We start from the raw sequence: 17,650 nt of genomic DNA, 5'->3' as shown, positions 1-17,650 counted from the left end.
TGATTAGAAAGGGGAGATTTGAAACTGGTCGATAGTTGTTCAGTTGAGTGGGATCCAGAGCTGTTTTTTTTAATAAGGTCTTACTACTGCCTACTTGAAGTTAATTGGCATTACACCTTGTGTCAAGGAGTCATTCACCAGCACCTTCACCACTCTACCAGTACCTCCCTGGGCAATTTTATTAGCCAGGATGGTTCAGAGGACAGGTGGCCTTCTTCATTTCTCCCAAGATCTTGTCCACATCATCAGGCAGAACAAGTTGAAAGGAATCCATTAAATAGGACAAGCAGATGCCTCACACCTACAGAGACTGCTTTAATACTGGCATCTGGGTCGGAATGAATCTGAGCAACTTTATCTGCAAAAAAACTAGTGAACTCTTCACAATGAACTGTCAGTTGGTCAGGGAACCCTGGCTGGGCAAAGTTTAAAAGACCACACCTGGAAATCCTTTCTAGGAAATTTGTGTGTGTAGAAGTTCTGATAAAAACACCCTGTTTTCTGCACCAAAAAGTAAGACCTTAGCATGGAAAGAAATATGTGTTTCTGTCTAGAATATTTCCCTAGGCACTTTGTGAAAAATGTGAATACTGGGGAAACCCATGCAAAGTCTTGATGCATCTCTATTTTTCCCAATGAGCTTTTCCAATTGTTGGAAAACTCTTTACTTAGTCAGAAAACAAATGAAAATGAATATCTCAGAGGGGAATGAATTAGAGGTTCACAGTATAACTTTATGTATATCTGTTTTGAAATAACTCTTACTGTGATGACTCATGGGCCATGTAGTCCCATTCCTAGTGCTGTTGTGACTGACGAAGAGGAGAACTTGGGTTTTCCTCCATTTCAGCCAGAAAGGGAACCATTTCAGCCAGAAATTGAGCCTTTGCACCTGCAGGAGGCTTGTCTTCCAGAAATCTCCCAAACAAGCCCGGAGTCGAGTTCTCCCCCTTTTTCGCGCCGTAATTACATTCTCCAGCAGAAAGGAGTGCAACAGGCTAATCGCAGGAGTTTGAGAATAGCAGCAAAGCATTCAGATGATTAAAGCCTGTTCCCATGAGAAATTTTAGGGAGTCATACATCTGGACACAGAGATTGACTTTCGTTTCTGGTTCCCCAGAGAAGTGTTCTCTGGTGGGGAAAACAAGGCCTATTTAGGTTCCTTGCTCCCGGAGGGATCTTGCGGAGTCAATTCGTCAGCAACTGGAGTAGTGTGTGTGGACAGCTACTCCGCTTCCAAGCCTTTGTTCCTGATTCAAGCCTTCGTTTTCCAGCCTTGTTCTTCCACGGATTTTGCCTTGCTTTCCAAGACCCAGCCTTGCCTTGTTTCCCGGATTTTGCCAAGTAAATACCACGGATCTTGTCCTTGCTCCTCGTTCCTTGCTGCCTTGTATCCAAGCCTTGTTTTTCCAAGAATCAAGTTACTTCCTAGCCTCGTTCAAGTTCATGGACTAAAAGACCTTGTCATCTCCCCTCACTTTGCCTGGCAAAGTGAGTGTTTCGGTTATTGGATTACAACTTTGGACCTTAATATTTCATATTGGACATTGCTTCTTTGGACTAATTTTGACCTTTCCTGAAAGGTCTACTCCTGGACTAATTCATACGCTTGCTTTTATTAACTTTACATATTTCCTTAATAAAGATATTAGATAGATTCTGGCCTCTGTGTATGGTTATTGGTGCTCTGCTGCCTGGGTCCTGACACTTACTGAATTCAGCAAGACTTACTCCTAGGTAAATGTGTAGGACTAAAGTTTTAAGTTTGCACATTAGTACTGGGTATGGATTAGAAAGGCTGATGGCACAGCAAAGAAAGAACAGCTCTAACTAAAAAAAATACTACAATCCTTTGTAGTAATTTATGTCTTTTATGGGCATGCTTTGAGACTAAGACTTGGAATCTTTTAAAAAATTAAACATTGTTTCTGCCTCTTCGTTCTTGCTGTGATAATTGAAGTGTGTGGAATTCTGGTGATTTAACTTGCCTTTTTAAAATACTCCTTTATCTTAAAAATCAAATGTCATAGAAGTTTTGAAATACATTAATTATTGTAATGGTGATATCAGAACAATGCAATACTGCCATGAGAGTTACTTCAACAACAGGTTTTTTATTTTATTATTTCATTATAGAATAGCCATTCTAGTGGTAAATTTGTGATATGAACAAAGCATCCTCAAAATGCTATTGTACATGGGACAAATGTTCAAAAAAGGGAAGGAGAAAAAAACATTAACAACAAAAAGTCTTTGCCTTGAATCACTGAAGTCTACTAAGATGTATATTATCACAGCAGGAATAGTGATGCTTCAGTCTCCAGCTAACTGGATTGTTCATGCAGTTGTTTCAGATAGATCTAAAAGACTGTGGCATTGTAGGACTGAAACGCTTCCTAACCCATTAGTAATCTCCTGAGCCATTTGATCTTGTAGGTAGACATCTTTCCACCCCACATTCCCCAAAAGTGGCTGCTTCAAATATAGTACTGTTTGCTCTGTCCAAAAACTCAGTACCATCCAATGACTGTCTGGTCAATTAGAGCAAATTAGTAGATAATTATTAATCATATATAATTTTGTATTAAATTAATCACATCAGTTGTGGTTGTAGTTTATTGTTTGTCTCATCAAGCGCTCTCTCACATAACCACATACCAGAAAATAAATGCTGCAAGTAAAGTCAAAAGTTTGCTTTTTTCCTCATTTGGACAATGGCGAAAGGGTTAAATAGTGTTTGAAACCATGCGGGTCAAATATCACTAATTATAGAAAAGTTACTATATATTTCTAAAATGGTTACGCTGGACTGCCCAGTTTGGCAATCAGTCATTCTACAGGTGCCTGACTCTGAGCTCTCCACTCATCAAGTCACAAGTTATAGAGGAGGTTACAAATGTGCTTGCAGAATTATGGGCTGCATTAGGAACCACACTTGCACAATCTCTGAAAAGCTACACCACCTTTGGCATGACTACTCAGATGTTTGCATAATGCAACTGGATTTTACACCCTATCTTCCATTTCTATTTGCATCAGTTGGCATCTTTTGATTACATTTTGGTAGTGTTACACTCAATCTCTCTCTAGACTAACTATCTACTGTGCTTTCCAACAAAGTTCTGTTTGTGGTTTCTTGTAACAGTGAATAGGAAATGAAAAATTAAGGTTAACCAGATCTCAGGATGGTTTTTAATTCTAGAATGGAAACCATTACTTTCTTCTATTGACACCCTAATGGTTAACAATCTCATATTAAAAGAAAAGAAGGAAACTATGCTCAACTATGGATGCCCCCAGCAAGTCATTTAATTAATTCATTTTGCAGTTCCATCTTCTTTTCTCTTCATCATGGGAGAAAGTCATAATATTATATAGAAAATAATGACTATGGTGAGAAACAATATAATATAAAATATACAAGCAGTTCAAATAGTACATGATAGATAGATGATAGATAGATAGATAGATAGATAGATAGATAGATAGATAGATAGATAGATGGCAGATAGGTTGATAGATGTTCTGCTTGACACGTTAAAAATTCAGGATGGAAAATGTTAAAACTAAAATATTTATACAGCACTAAATCCTCTTAAAAGTAAACAATGAATTTCAATAAGCAAGTTTTAACCTGAAAAATGTGTTATAGGATTAGGGATCCAGATATGTGCCATAATACCTAAGCATACAGAGAGACACTTGTAATATCTGTCCCTGGTTCCTGTCTTTGCTTCCATGTTTTAAAGTCACCAGCTCAACACTGTATGAATGCCATTTTCTTTCTACAATTTAATTACTATCATTATTATATAGATACAGTAGCAATTATCTCTTCATACTGTCTCATTATGTTTTGATCAATTCACGTAATAAAGGTTTCATGCAAATATAAGGTTAGCGAACATTCCAGAAAACATGTAATTATGGAATGTATAATCAAATACAATCACAACTGGAAAATGTTTTCCAACAATTTGAACAATTAAACATTGGGCCATTTTGGGATAGACATGCAAAATAAGCAAATAAAAATAATCTGGTTCATCTCCAATTCCCCCACCCCCTCGGCCTCCCATCTCCTTTTAACACAGATGTGTTTTTAAAGTGGTGAATACAGTGAAGCTTTATTTGTTGACCTCAAATTACTTTCCTTCTGTTATATTGATAACATCAAGGCTTTGGGAAAACTTGCTCGCACCAAATCTTTTCAGCTTTATTAATGATTCAGATGGCAGTTTCTGAAGAGACAAGTCCCACAGAGAAAGAGCACTTGATTAATGACCTGGAAACACTTTTCCTTTTCAGCTGATTAAATAAAATTGACTGGATTTTTACATTTTTATAATAAAATGACCCGCAGGGCTGAGATGACACAGTGAAAGCAGCATGTTCACTCTTCAGCACATTTTTATTTTGTCACTTGTAAAAATGAAAGGGCTAACCACCCAAGCAGAAAAATGCACTTTATCACCGTCCACTGCCAACATGCTGACAATTGCTGCATACAAATACCCAAAAAAAAAATTGTGGAGGAAGCGAGATGATGTTTACACTCAGCCTGATTTTGTCTAATGATGACAAAAGGTTGGTGACTTCTCAGGGGGATGAAGAGGTACTATTTAATTATTATGCCAAAGAGTCACAAATCTAGCAATGCACTAAACAATATTAACAGTCTTTACAGAGTCATTTGCAAATGAGGTTGTATATAATTTTTACATGTGTTTTACTATTGAGTTTAACTCTATCTCTGTGTCTCTTTGTTTGTATACCTATCATAATCTATTGCTTTTATCTCTTATCTTTGTATTTCAGTCCACTGAGCAGAATGTGGCCAGGGATTTATATTGACATGTGGGGCCAGCTCAAAATAATTTGCTGCCTGAGACATGACAGCATATGATGACATTTAAGAGCAATGGTGCCCAAGTCAGACAAGTTGTTTTGAACATGAGGAAGATCATGTAAATACCTTTCCTGGCAGTAAAATTACAAAAAAGACAAAAGTTAATGACTATTAAAGTAAGTGCAGGGCTACCTGTAATTTCTTTACATTGCATCAGTATCAGCTGGGTGGACAAATAGGTATTTCTAATCTAAATTGCAATCAAAACCACAGTTATGAGTAAAAAATGCCACCATCCCCGTTAAACCCACCTCTTTTCTATCCAGGGAAAATAGCAGCTAGGAGGGAACTTTTCATGGAAAAGTGATACTGTCAGGAAGAGGTAACTCACCACACCACTGTGTTCTCATTCCATTTTCTTTTATGATTTAAAAATTGGCCATCATTTTCTTTCCACCCTGCCTTGAGTTCCATGCTGTGGAGAAAGTGGGATATAAATAAAATAAAATAATACGAGCTGTTTGGTTCTCTTCACTGTGCTAACAAAAAAAATTCAGTAATTCCAAAGACTTTGGAATGATTGGTGCTTTTAGGGCTGTGGAAGCCCACTTTTGTAAATAGTTATTGTTTATACATTTTATATATCATGCTTTACACATCAGTATCATTATCTATCTATCTATCTATCTATCTATCTATCATCTATCTATCTATATACAATATTTGTGTTGTTATTACTACTTCCTTTATTATTGTCCCTGTGTATGCTTTGCAATGGACTTTGTCTACAAACAATAAAACAGTGCAGCACAAGCTGCTTTTCTGCCCTTTTGGCTTTAACAAGTAACTTTATTGCAGTACTAGTGGATCAAAAAAAAAAGATTAGACTAGCAATCCTTCAAGTCTCAATGTACCACCTGTCATTGTTCCAGTTAACTGATTTCTAGTAGGTAGAGCACAGTAGTAGGAAAATATGACATTCCAGATGTTGTTGGACTGCAATCTCTACATAATTGGTTAGTGCTGATAAGTGTCAATTGAATGGCATCTGGGGGGACAGCACTTTGCCAACCCTTAGGATACTGAATATGATTATGACCCTCAGAGCTGTAGCTTTTGGGAAAGGAAATAATATTAATTTTTGTTTAAAAACTGTCAAAATATGTGTGCCTTGAGTGGATAGGATATCTTATGAGAAGAATTCTGTTCAGATTAGAATCTTCACTGTTCTAGACTTACACTGCATAAAATTAATGTGTGGTTGCTTTGTAAATGAAACAAAATTTTGATGATCAACCCTGAAATAAGGAGATTAGACACAGAAACCAAGTAAAAACAAGGGCCACTGTAACCTATTTAAATAAGTTGTACCTGAAAATGAATGAATGGGGGATTCTATCTGATGTGGGGCTAGATTAAGTGAGGTGTTAACCCATAACCTCCTCCTCAGCCTTCCCTTGGGTGAAACACCTGTCATTAAAGATTGTCAAACCTAGCTGGTTAGTTTCTGAGAAACCAACCCAGGGCATTCCCTTTCAAGTTCTATGACTTTATTACAGGTAGGAAACCCAAAGCTACCGCCAAGGGCAGAGTCCTCCACAATCCCCTAGGTTGCAGGACCTAAAGTCCAACATGATTATTAATACTGGGCAAAAAAACCCCCCAATTTCAGCATATGAATATTATTTTCTGCACAAAAATGCTGTTTCATGAACAGAAAATACTGCAGTTGGGTACTTATTTTATGTAAAATTTACATATGGGATTTGGGTGCAGAAAATAGCATTTTCTGGAAAGTTTTCCAAGATTTTCTCTCAACTGGAAGAAAAGACTAAAATTGCTCATTGTTTCCTTCAAGAAGAAAATTGGTGCAGGGTGGTGCAGGGTCTCTCTCAATGAATTTTTCATTCAGAATCCAGATTTTTACTGTTGCAGTAAGTCAGTTTCATTTGATCTTGGAAGCTAAGCAGGGTTAACTCTGGTCAGTACTTAGATGAGAGGCAATCAATGAATACAAGGTGTTGTTAATTGTATTTCAGAAGAAAGAACTGGTAAAACCATCTCTGGGTATCCTTTGGCTAAGAACACCCTGTACAACACATGAAATCACTATACATCGATAGGCAACCTGAAAGCACACAACACAAATGATTAACCAAAACCCATTCCACTTAGAACTCTAATATTTTTATGCTCACAATCCCATGATAGTTTAACCCACCTCCCCTCTTTTTAGGTACTCCTCTCTTTTTAATGCTATTTTAAACTGCCCGACTGTAGTGTTTACTTGCTGCAAGCATAATTTAAACATAGAATTTGTAGTTTTGTGAGGTACTTCAAATTTCTGATACTGAATGCTCTCCTCAACTAGAGCACTTGAGGACTCTGCCAGTCAACTCTAAATGCTAAATGCATCACCAAACTAAAACTCCCAGGATTCCATAGCACTGAACCATTGCAGTTAATATAGTATCAAAGAAGCATAACTATGGGCACTTCCAGACAGCATCAAATGCAGGTTTAAAAAGTGGAGCAAAAAAATGGGGCCTGACAAGTCCACACACAGACCTATCAGTCCCAGGAAATGCTCCCCCGCCATCCTCATGCCTTACTTTGAAGTGGATTTTACAAGATCACAAGAGGGAGGGGTGATGAGGGGACATCCAGTGAAAGTTTTTTTTTAAAAAAAAATTCTCTCTAAGATGCATTGGATCTCATATGCACTCATGCAGAAATCCTAATGTACACACAAGCAGATTTCCTATTCTCTCTGTTCACCATATTACAAAGTCAAGATCTGTTTAATATTATAAACATTAGAACAAAGGAATGGTTACAGAGAGCTCTCATTGCTTTCCAACTTTGCTTAGACTGAGCCACCTGTGTGTCCATGGCTCAATTTTTTGACAGCCCGATCAGCTGCTTAAACATGTATGTGCGCTGAAGTAGTTCACACCTGGGGATCAGAAGGAAGTCACATGTTTTCCATAACTTCAGAGATAGACAGTCATGGAATTGGGTTTTAAGCACACCTTTTAAACACGTGTTTTTCAGTTGCTAACCCAATTTTGCACTGACTTTCCCTAAATGTCATTTAGCCACCCTCCCTTTTATTCCAGTTTCTTCCAGGTTTTTAAGCATGTGTAGAAAAGACCTATGTAGGGTTGTTGTATGTCTTTCGGGCTGTGTGGCCATGTTCCAGAAGTATTCTCTCCTGACGTTTCGCCCACATCTATGGCAGGCATCCTCAGAGGTTGTGAGGTATGGATAAATTAAGTAAGGAAAGGAAAGAATATATATCTGTATATATATATATATATATATATATATATATATATATATATATATATATCAGATATATATATATCTGATATATATTCTTTCCTTTCCTTATTTAATTTATCCATACCTCACAACCTCTGAGGATGCCTGCCATAGATGTGGGCGAAACGTCAGGAGAGAATACTTCTGGAACATGGCCACACAGCCCGAAAGACACACAACAACCCTGTGATCCCAGCCATGAAAGCCTTCGACAACACACAGACCTATGTAGCATTGATATCTTTTTCTGACCACCATGGTTCTCAAAGTGATATATGTTTTAACTCCATTCAGACAGCAGTATGGATTCAGTATTATCATATACATCCTTGGAACAACAATGACTGTGATGTAGTGTTACAGTGAGTGAAGTACACATGCATCAACATCCACGACTCAAAAACAAAAGCAAAATACATTCCTCTGAGCCTGAAGCACTGAATTCAAGATGGCACACCCCTGGGAGTTTCACACACCCATAACCTAAAAATACCTTTCTTGAGATCTTCAAGTACCAAGACTACTTTGGAGGGAGGAGGGGGATAAACAATTCAGAAACAACATCCACAAATGTCAGTGGGAGACTACATTGGAACTTAGCATGCAGTTACACTCAGTGAACTCCTGCTTTTAGCCAGTTAACCTCCTGACCTTATTCCTGGGGATGCACATTATAAACCATAGTTGCAATTCAAAGGTCTCTACATGCAGCCACATATTTCTTTGCTACCTTTGGGGGATGGTTTGGATTGCTAGCAAGAAAAATAGACACAATTTCCTCTGGGTATTTGTCAACACATCTTGTGACATAAGTCCAGTTTCCATGCAGCCTCAGTTATAGTTCATTAACATAGCATATATTAATCTGTCTAACAATTTGTCTATGTACAAAGATCCTACCAAAACTATCAGCCAAAACACAGACACACACAACCCTAGGAAGATTTGTTGGTATTTCCCCAAAGTGAAATAATATTAGGCTGCCTCAAAGACATTGATCAAACGTGTGCAGATCGTTGCACTTGCTAAGGAAGTCTCTCTCTATCAACATCAAACTCATTGGACTGGGAAATCTGTTGTGTCTAAATCATGCTTATAGTTTTTTTTCCTGTTATGCTTCTATTTAGTGATACGATCCATGTAACTGTCTGCCGCCATAGGACACATACTTAGAACTCAATTGAAAAAGGTAATGGAAAATGTGGTCAGCCTGACGCAGTGGCTGCTGCTGCCACTGTTGTTTTAAAAAGAAAAATAATAATCTGTCAGCTCACATTGGCAATGTAATTTTTAACTCAGTGGCATTTGCTCACTTCCTCAGAACAATAAGGGAGATGGGGAAAGTAATTCAAGTTGTATCTAAGAGTGTAATGGATGGATCATATGATTTACTGCCCTGAGGTGGAAGCTTATGAGATCAAGCTTTAGGGCCCCAATGCTGTCTCAAGGGCATGTGCAAGCTCTACCCTAAAGCTAGCACTAGAACGGAAGTCAGCCTTGGCCAAACTGTCTTGATCTGGAGCATAGGGATTTTCCATTCCATTTTGAGGTCAGAGACTCTTTGTTTATCTACACCGGCCTGCACAACTTGCAGCCCTCCAGGTGTTTTTGGGCTTCAGCTCCTGGAATTCCTGACCATTGAACAAGCTGGCTAGGGCTTCTGAGAGTTGGGGGCCCAAACACCTGGAGGACCGCAGGTTGTGTTGACCTGATCTAGATCAACATCGTTCAACTCTGTTAGTAGAATCTCCAAACAAAGGTTGTTGTTTTTTACACCAGTCTCCTCTGTTACTGGAAAATATATGAAGTTGAACCTTGGACTTTTTGCATGTAAAGCAATTAGTCTCTGACTGTGATAAGCCCCTGCCTTGAAGCTTCATGTGACATAAAGGAAATGATCTGGAAGAGTCCATCATACACATATGCTCATGCACACACTTTGTGAAGCATTCTTCTGTTTTTGGAGACTGTGGTAGTACTTTGATAATTCTGCTTGGTGAGCACAGATCTAACAGTTTCAATTCCACTGGTTACTCCTTAAAGATATACCAGATTGGTTAGATTTTCATATGCTGGAGAATTCATGCTGCTCAGTCGCATAGTCGTCTCCAACTCTTCGTCACCTCATAGACCAGTCCACGCCAGAGCTCCCTGTCGGCCATCACCGCCCCCAGTTCCTTCAAGGTTAACCCAGTCACTTCAAGGATACCGTCTATCCATCTTGCCCTTGGTCGGCCTCTCTTCCTTTTTCCTTCCATTTTCCCCAGCATCGTGCTCTTCTCCAAGCTTTCCTGACTCCTCATGATGTGGCCAAAATACTTCAGCTTTGCCTCTGATATCTTTCCCTCCAGTGAGCATCCAGGCATTATTTCCTGGATGATGGACTGGTTGGATCTTCTTGCGGTCCAAGGCACTCTCAGGATTTTCCTCCAGCACCAGAGTTCAAAAGCATCTATCTTTCTTTGCTCAGCCTTCCTTATGGTCCAGCTCTCGCAACCATAATTCCCCAGTTACTATGGGGAATACCATTGCTTTGACAATGCGGACCTTCGTTGCCAGTGTGATGTCTCTGCTCTTCACTATTTTGTCAAGGTTGGCCATTGCTCTCCTCCCAATGGCCAACCTTGATAAATTGGATTCATACCAGGTTTTTTTCCAAGTGGCAATCTTATCCATTCTTCTTGTTCTGAATACCAACATAAAATCCATGTTTTTAAAATGAGGAGGATGCACATGAAGAAAGAAACAGCAGGAATGTGGTGCTGTTGGTGTAGCTCCTTCAACACACTCCTGATGTTCATGCATGAAATGTGGACATTTGAGAAGGGTAAGCCTATGGACATTGTTGGCAAAGTGCTGGCTGTGACTTTTAAAGTGCTACACAGCATGGGTTCTGATTATTTGAAAAGCTGTATCTCCCCATATGAGACTTTTGGTGCTCTAAGATCTAAGGGGGTCCCATCACCATCTCAGATACATGCAGTGAGGACACAAGAGAGCACTTCAGTGGCTGCTCCCAAATTCCCTTCTCTGAGAAGTCCAGTTAGCTTCCTCGTTGTTGTTTTTCCATCAGCAGGTAAAAAAAACTTTATATTTAAGGAGGCATTCAGTTTTTTGTGTGTTGCAGCAGAAAGAGTGTTTAATTTGGTGTATAGTATTTGTTATTTCATTCTGTTTAAATGCTGTTTGAGATCTGAAATAATAAATAAATAAATACATAGTTGTGTAATATGAATACATTAGGTTATGAAATTCACTCTGCATTACTATTTATTTGTATCAAAAGCCATTCTTCTTGTATGTTTCTTGTAGCTTAACTAACTTATTTGGAATCTTGAATAGTGAACAGATTGGTTCTTCATTTCCCTTAATCATAATTTCCTCACTGAATAATATAACTACATTTTCATTTCATTCCATTTCTTTTGAAAAAGTTGGAAGGAATCATTTAGCTGCATGCCACAATCAATAACATCATTGTAGGACTGGAAGGATCAGGAACTTAGGGCTGATATGTTTCTTCTCGACTATGGTTTCAATTGCCAAGATTTTGGTCCATTAAGGTAATTTCTATTTACCTTGGCTGCTTTATAATATGGTACCTGTGGGAAATTTGTACAATTATCTCAGCCATGAGGCAGGAGAAGTAGGGTAAAGACACTTGTTGATGACTGTTGCTTAGCACAGATATGACTAAATATCAAAATACAAAAATCCAGCCCCTTATAGCTTGTTAAACATGAGAGTAAATTGTCATCAGATGTTCATTACTAGCTTTTAAGAGCCTATTTACTGTGTAGCTGAGATTGGATTTAAATGTGACACCGGGAATATATATAGACCATGAAAACCCACAATCTCTTTTGCTTGGCATTCAGCAAGCCCAGATCCTGTTTCAATTTATGCATACTGCATTCATACATCATTGAGCATTCAATAGCCTGAATTCTATTGGTCAGAGCCCAATAGAGTTGATCTACTGGATCTGTTGTTGAATGGTGAAGATGAAAATCCCATTAATTCAATGAGGAATGCAAGCAAAAACTAACTACCGTGTTTCCCCGAAAATAAGACAGTGTCTTATATTAATTTTTGCTCCCAAAGATGCTCTAGGCCTTATTTTCAGGGGATGTCTTATTTTTTCCATGAAGAAGAATTCACATTTATTGTTGAACAAAAAAACTAAGCATTTATTATATACTGTTCTGTAGTTGCCTTCACAAACCAGCATAACCAGACAAACAGTGAATCCTATCAAGAATTTCTTGTTACTACCATTATTTCCATGTACAACACTCTATGGTATGTACATTTACCGATCCTGTATGCTCTGGTGTTTCCAAACAAAAACTTTGCTAGGTCTTACTTTCAGGGGAGGCCTTATATTTAGCAATTCAGCAAAACCTCTACTAGATCTTATTTTCTGGGGATGTCTTATTTTAGGGGAAACAGGGTATGAAATATGAAGTCAGCGATGTGCAGTATTGAAGAACCATATTTTGTTAACAAAAAGCATTATATATAAACTAGGCTTCAGATAAACTCCTAATAGCAATCCAGCCTTCTATGGATCCAAGAGTAGAAACAAAGATCTAAAAGATCAAATCATTGATAATAAGAGCTTCCTTTCTAAAAACAAGAAGTAAAAGACTTCATAACTACCAGCAAAGGAAAAGTAAGGACCCTTTTACTAGACTTGTATACCGATTCGTTTTGGCCATTTGCCTTTGGCTTCTTTGGCTTTTTGGATGCCTGCAATAGCAAGGGCTCCACTGCCATGTTTTTTCGACAGAGCCAGACCACATGGCTGCCGGTCACGGCTCCTTCTGCTCTATTTGGGATCATTCTAGAAAGAAAGAAAATCCTATAAATCTGGGCATGACCCAAATGTTATGAAACATGCTTTGCCACCAGTGGTATATGTGTCCTCTAAGTGTGGGCATTTTCATCCCAATAACCCTAAAAATGACAGGAAGAGGAGCCCGTGATGTCCCCCCATTGCCACCAATGGGCTGAATCTAGCCACATTTTCTGGCTGTGGGCAAAAAACACTCATTCAGGCACCCGCTAGTTTTGGGGGGGCACACAAAAACAGATCTGCGGGCCCTCCAGAATCTGGATAGCAGAAATGGCTCAAGGTTCAGCCAAAATGCACAGGCCTATCTTCTACACTGACCACATAATGCAGTTTGAAGCTGACTCCAGGTTGCAGTGGCCACAAAATCCACAGGAAGCAGCACATTAACAAAAGTCTCAAGGAAGTCTAATATAAACCATATAATGCACTGCAGCTGATCCAAGAATATCCCAGATCCAGGGTGGAAAATCCAAACTGCTTTGATGTGATATATTCAGAAAGTCCTCCTCCACTGAGATAAGAGAAATAATGGGCACCCGTTAAGGTTCATAAAGGCAATGCTGCTTGTTAGGTGCCTGAGTGAAGATAGTATTCCCTTTAAAAATATTTCCTGATTTTCATACATAGAAACAGATATTAAAAATCCCACTCAGTTCTATGGGACTAACTCCCAGTATAAAGGATTACATATGCTTCAGAATACTGCACTTGTGATTACAGTATAATGCTTTATCCACGGACATGATATCAACAGTTTCAATAACTCCCATGCCAAAAAAATGCATGCACACACAAATGTTGGCGGGCCTTTCTAGATATTCCAGTACTATTCTATGCTTGGGATGAAAACATACCATAGAATAGCAGTGGAAGACCCATAAGTGGAACTGTTTGTCAGCTACTCTAGGTTCTTCAGTACTGTTCTATGGTATGCTTGCAGCCCAAGTCATCAAAATATAGCTTCACTGTTATTTACAATTTTCAGGTATCCATATCTTGGAACATATTCCTTGAAGTTTTGGGGACTGATGGTAACCCACTGTCTTTGAGCAAAACACTTTATTTTCTATTTTTTTCTGTTTCACTGCTATAATGATGCTATAATGTCTAGACAAGTAAATTGTGTTGAACTCCATTTAATCTTCTCACAAACATGAAGACCTTTCCCCCTTTTTGGAAGGACGTACACTCCAATAGAAGTTCAGTTTGAGAACAGAAATGCCCTGTTGCATCTGATGAAAACTCCATTAAAGACTACCCTGACTAGTAGCCATGGATAATACTAAGCCTCATGAGTTTATCAAACTTGCTTTTGTAGCCATACAAGTTGGCAGTCAGCACTATGTCATATGGCAATGAATTTTACACTTTAACATTGTTTCGCAGGGATGAGGAGGGGGATAGGAGATAATGAGATTTCCCCTATTTATTTATTTATATGTTTGTTTGTTCATCACATCTTTCTTTTGGGACAGGCACACAAGGAACATTAAACATAATGAGAACAGGTTCCAGTAAAAGCACAATAAATGTCACATGTTAAAATATAAAACAGATTAATTATACTGTTAAAATACCACAGTAATAATAAATAAACAATTCAGTCATAAAAAGTGCAGGACAACTCATTTATAACCTCTTCATATAAGAGTCAGTCGGTTGAGGAAGACCTGCCGGAATTAAAAGCTCTTCACCTAATGGTGAAAACAAAGAGAAGAGGGGAAGTCCAACATTCCTTATGAGGAAATTCCATAAACCTGGAGCGACCACTGAGATCTCTCATGTTTCCACCAAACTACCTCTGTAAGTGGTAGAGTCAAAATTATTTATTTATTTATTTCCATCATTTCTATCCCCCCTTACTTACCTGAGGGGACACAAGGCGGTTTACAAATCTGGCAAAATTAAATGCCAATAAACAACAATACAATAGAAAAAAACATAAAGCAGTTAAAACAGTGAAACAAATAACAATATACAATATACAAATTTAAAACAATACAAAGTGCTTAAATGATTCATCCGCAAAACCTTGTACATAAACCTTGATCTAGGCCGAGTCAAAGCCAACAGAGCTTATTCTTTAAATTCTTGCGCGCATAGCCAGGTCTTCTATTTCTTTCTGAAATCCAGAAGGGATGAAGCCTGCCGGATGTCACTAGGGATGGAATTCCACAGCTGAGGAGCCACCACTGAGGAGGCCCTGTCTCTCGTCCCCACCAGCCATGCTTGTGAAGCAGGTGGGATCAAGAGCAGGGTCTCCCCAGATGATCTTAAAGTTCTCATAGGTTCATAGGAGGAGATACGTTTGGACAGGTAAGTTGGACCAGAACCGTTTAGGGCTTTGTAGGCCAAGACCAGCACTTTGAATTGGGCTCGGTAGCATACTGGCAGCCAGTGAAGCTGACACAACAAATCTCAAAGCCAAACAGGTTTCAAGCAGACTTTTCCCTCTTTTTCAAGCAACCTTTTCTCCTTGTCATCCAATGCTGTCCAGAAAGATTCTTTAAACCTCAGTCCTCAGCCAAATTAAAGGAGCCTTAGGAAGTTTCAGTGAAATAGATAACTGAGGAAGCCACCCAAACCTTTGGTGAATTAAAGTATTCTATGAGCAGAGATCTACTGAAGATAGCGCTTATCCCAATCCTGTGAAGATATCTGAAAACTTTGGACCAAGAGTGTTTTGGATTTTTTATTATTATTATTATTATTATTATTATTATTATTATTATTATTATTATTATGTAATGCCAGCACTTGCATATATGTACATTAATTTATGTTGTAAAATGTTACATAGATTATTTTTTACATATATATACATATAACATACACTATATACATATAACCTGAAGGTAATTTTTAGGGGTGTGCAAAAATATTGTTACTCCTTGTAGGTCGAATCAAATTTGTTAAATTCATGCATACAAATCAATATTAGAAACATACAGGAAAGGAGGGGGTTAGAATTGAAACACTCACCAATCACGTTAAGATTATGTAACATTCGGATGCCTCCCAAAGTCAGTTTAATTTTAATTGCATCAAGCAATTTTGACCCAAAGGCCATTGCTAGTGTTTTAAATGAAGACACTTTTGCTGGTCACCAGTGTGAAAGAAAGGCTGCTGGGGGTAGGACTAGCAGAGTTGGGTAGGAGACTGAGAATACAGCATTCTGGGAAATGTAGTTTGGGAAGGTGAGGTCCCCTGTGGCAGAGAATTCAAAAGGCTCTGCCCTAAACTACATTTCCCAGAATGTAGTGCTCAGCACCAGAAAGCTCCAATGAGGGCTGCAGCAGCCAGCCATTTAGAGTCTAATGATAAAAAATAAAATCTTCAAAGGGGACTAAATTAAATAAGTAATAGTATACATCTGTGCTAATTTGAAGTTATGTGGTTAATTATGTGTCATATAGACACACATTCAAGGGGATTGCTGTTGTGGCTTTTTGGGGAGGATAAATATTTTTGTCTAAACTTTTTAAAATCCCCCAAAAACTGTATATGTGTGAATTTTTCTATAAGTTCTGGGGATTGATGCTCTGGTTATCTTGTGCATTGTGTATAAAATCCAAGTAGATAGCTCTTTTAGTTTTTTAAATATATATATATTGTTTGTAAAAAAAATTCAAAACTCCCCCAAAAATTAGTTGTTGAGTGTGACGTTCTGAAATTTGGTGGGCTAACAGTGGAAAATATGTGGTACAATAATAGCAGGTTTTATCACGATAGCTCTAAAAATTATGGAGAAATTAGCCCCTGAAGTTTTCTCACTTGCCGAATTATTTAACCAAAAAAGTAACAACCTTTAATTACTCTTGTTATAGTAACAAATTTTTACTAACTATACTTTAGAAACACTTTAGAAATGAAATGCCAGCACCCCCCAGTTTTGTAATGACTTTTGAAACATTTTTAATTGATTGCACATGCCTAGTAATTTATTCATAATATTTGTAACACTTGTATGCATGAAAAAGTTTGTATATTTTGAACAATCAGAAAGCAAAGTTGTCACTATAGCATCCTCGCATGTGAACTATTTTGGATTTTGGAGTATTTCAGATTATGAAATTCCGAATAAGAGATGCTCAACTTGTATTAAACGTATTAATGACTTATCAGTCCATAATTTATCAAGTTAAAACATTGCAAAAATTTTATTATCGGTCTGACTTCAGAGAGATTAAACTAATGTAAATGGTCAGTGGCTTAGCATAGTTATCAACACAACATGAATATGTTCACCAACCTTGAGCAAAACAAGGCATTAATGGCAGTACTGATCAACAACTTAGAGCATTGATTGTAGTGCAGCCTAGATACAAAGTAATGCAAAAGAGTCAAATGGAAAAAGGTGTCTGATGGTGAGGCAATGTCATGCAAATAAACCTGCAGTTCGTTGAGTTGATTATTGCTGGTGTTCAGTGGATAAACACTTGATGGAGGAGTGAGGCAAAGTAACAACAATCTGTCTCAGTTGTGTTAAATCCAATGGAAATTGGAAACTGAGGAATGTGAGAGAAGCAGCAAAGGGCAATGAAGACCCCTGCAACTTGCCTTAATGGCATCTTGAAAAACAGCTGGTCTCAAATGCGCAAATATTGATTCACTTTATG

This window comes from Anolis carolinensis, chromosome 2 (genome assembly GCF_035594765.1).
Source record: "Anolis carolinensis isolate JA03-04 chromosome 2, rAnoCar3.1.pri, whole genome shotgun sequence".
NCBI lineage: Eukaryota > Metazoa > Chordata > Lepidosauria > Squamata > Dactyloidae > Anolis > Anolis carolinensis.
Note: the sequence above shows the minus strand (reverse complement) of the source record.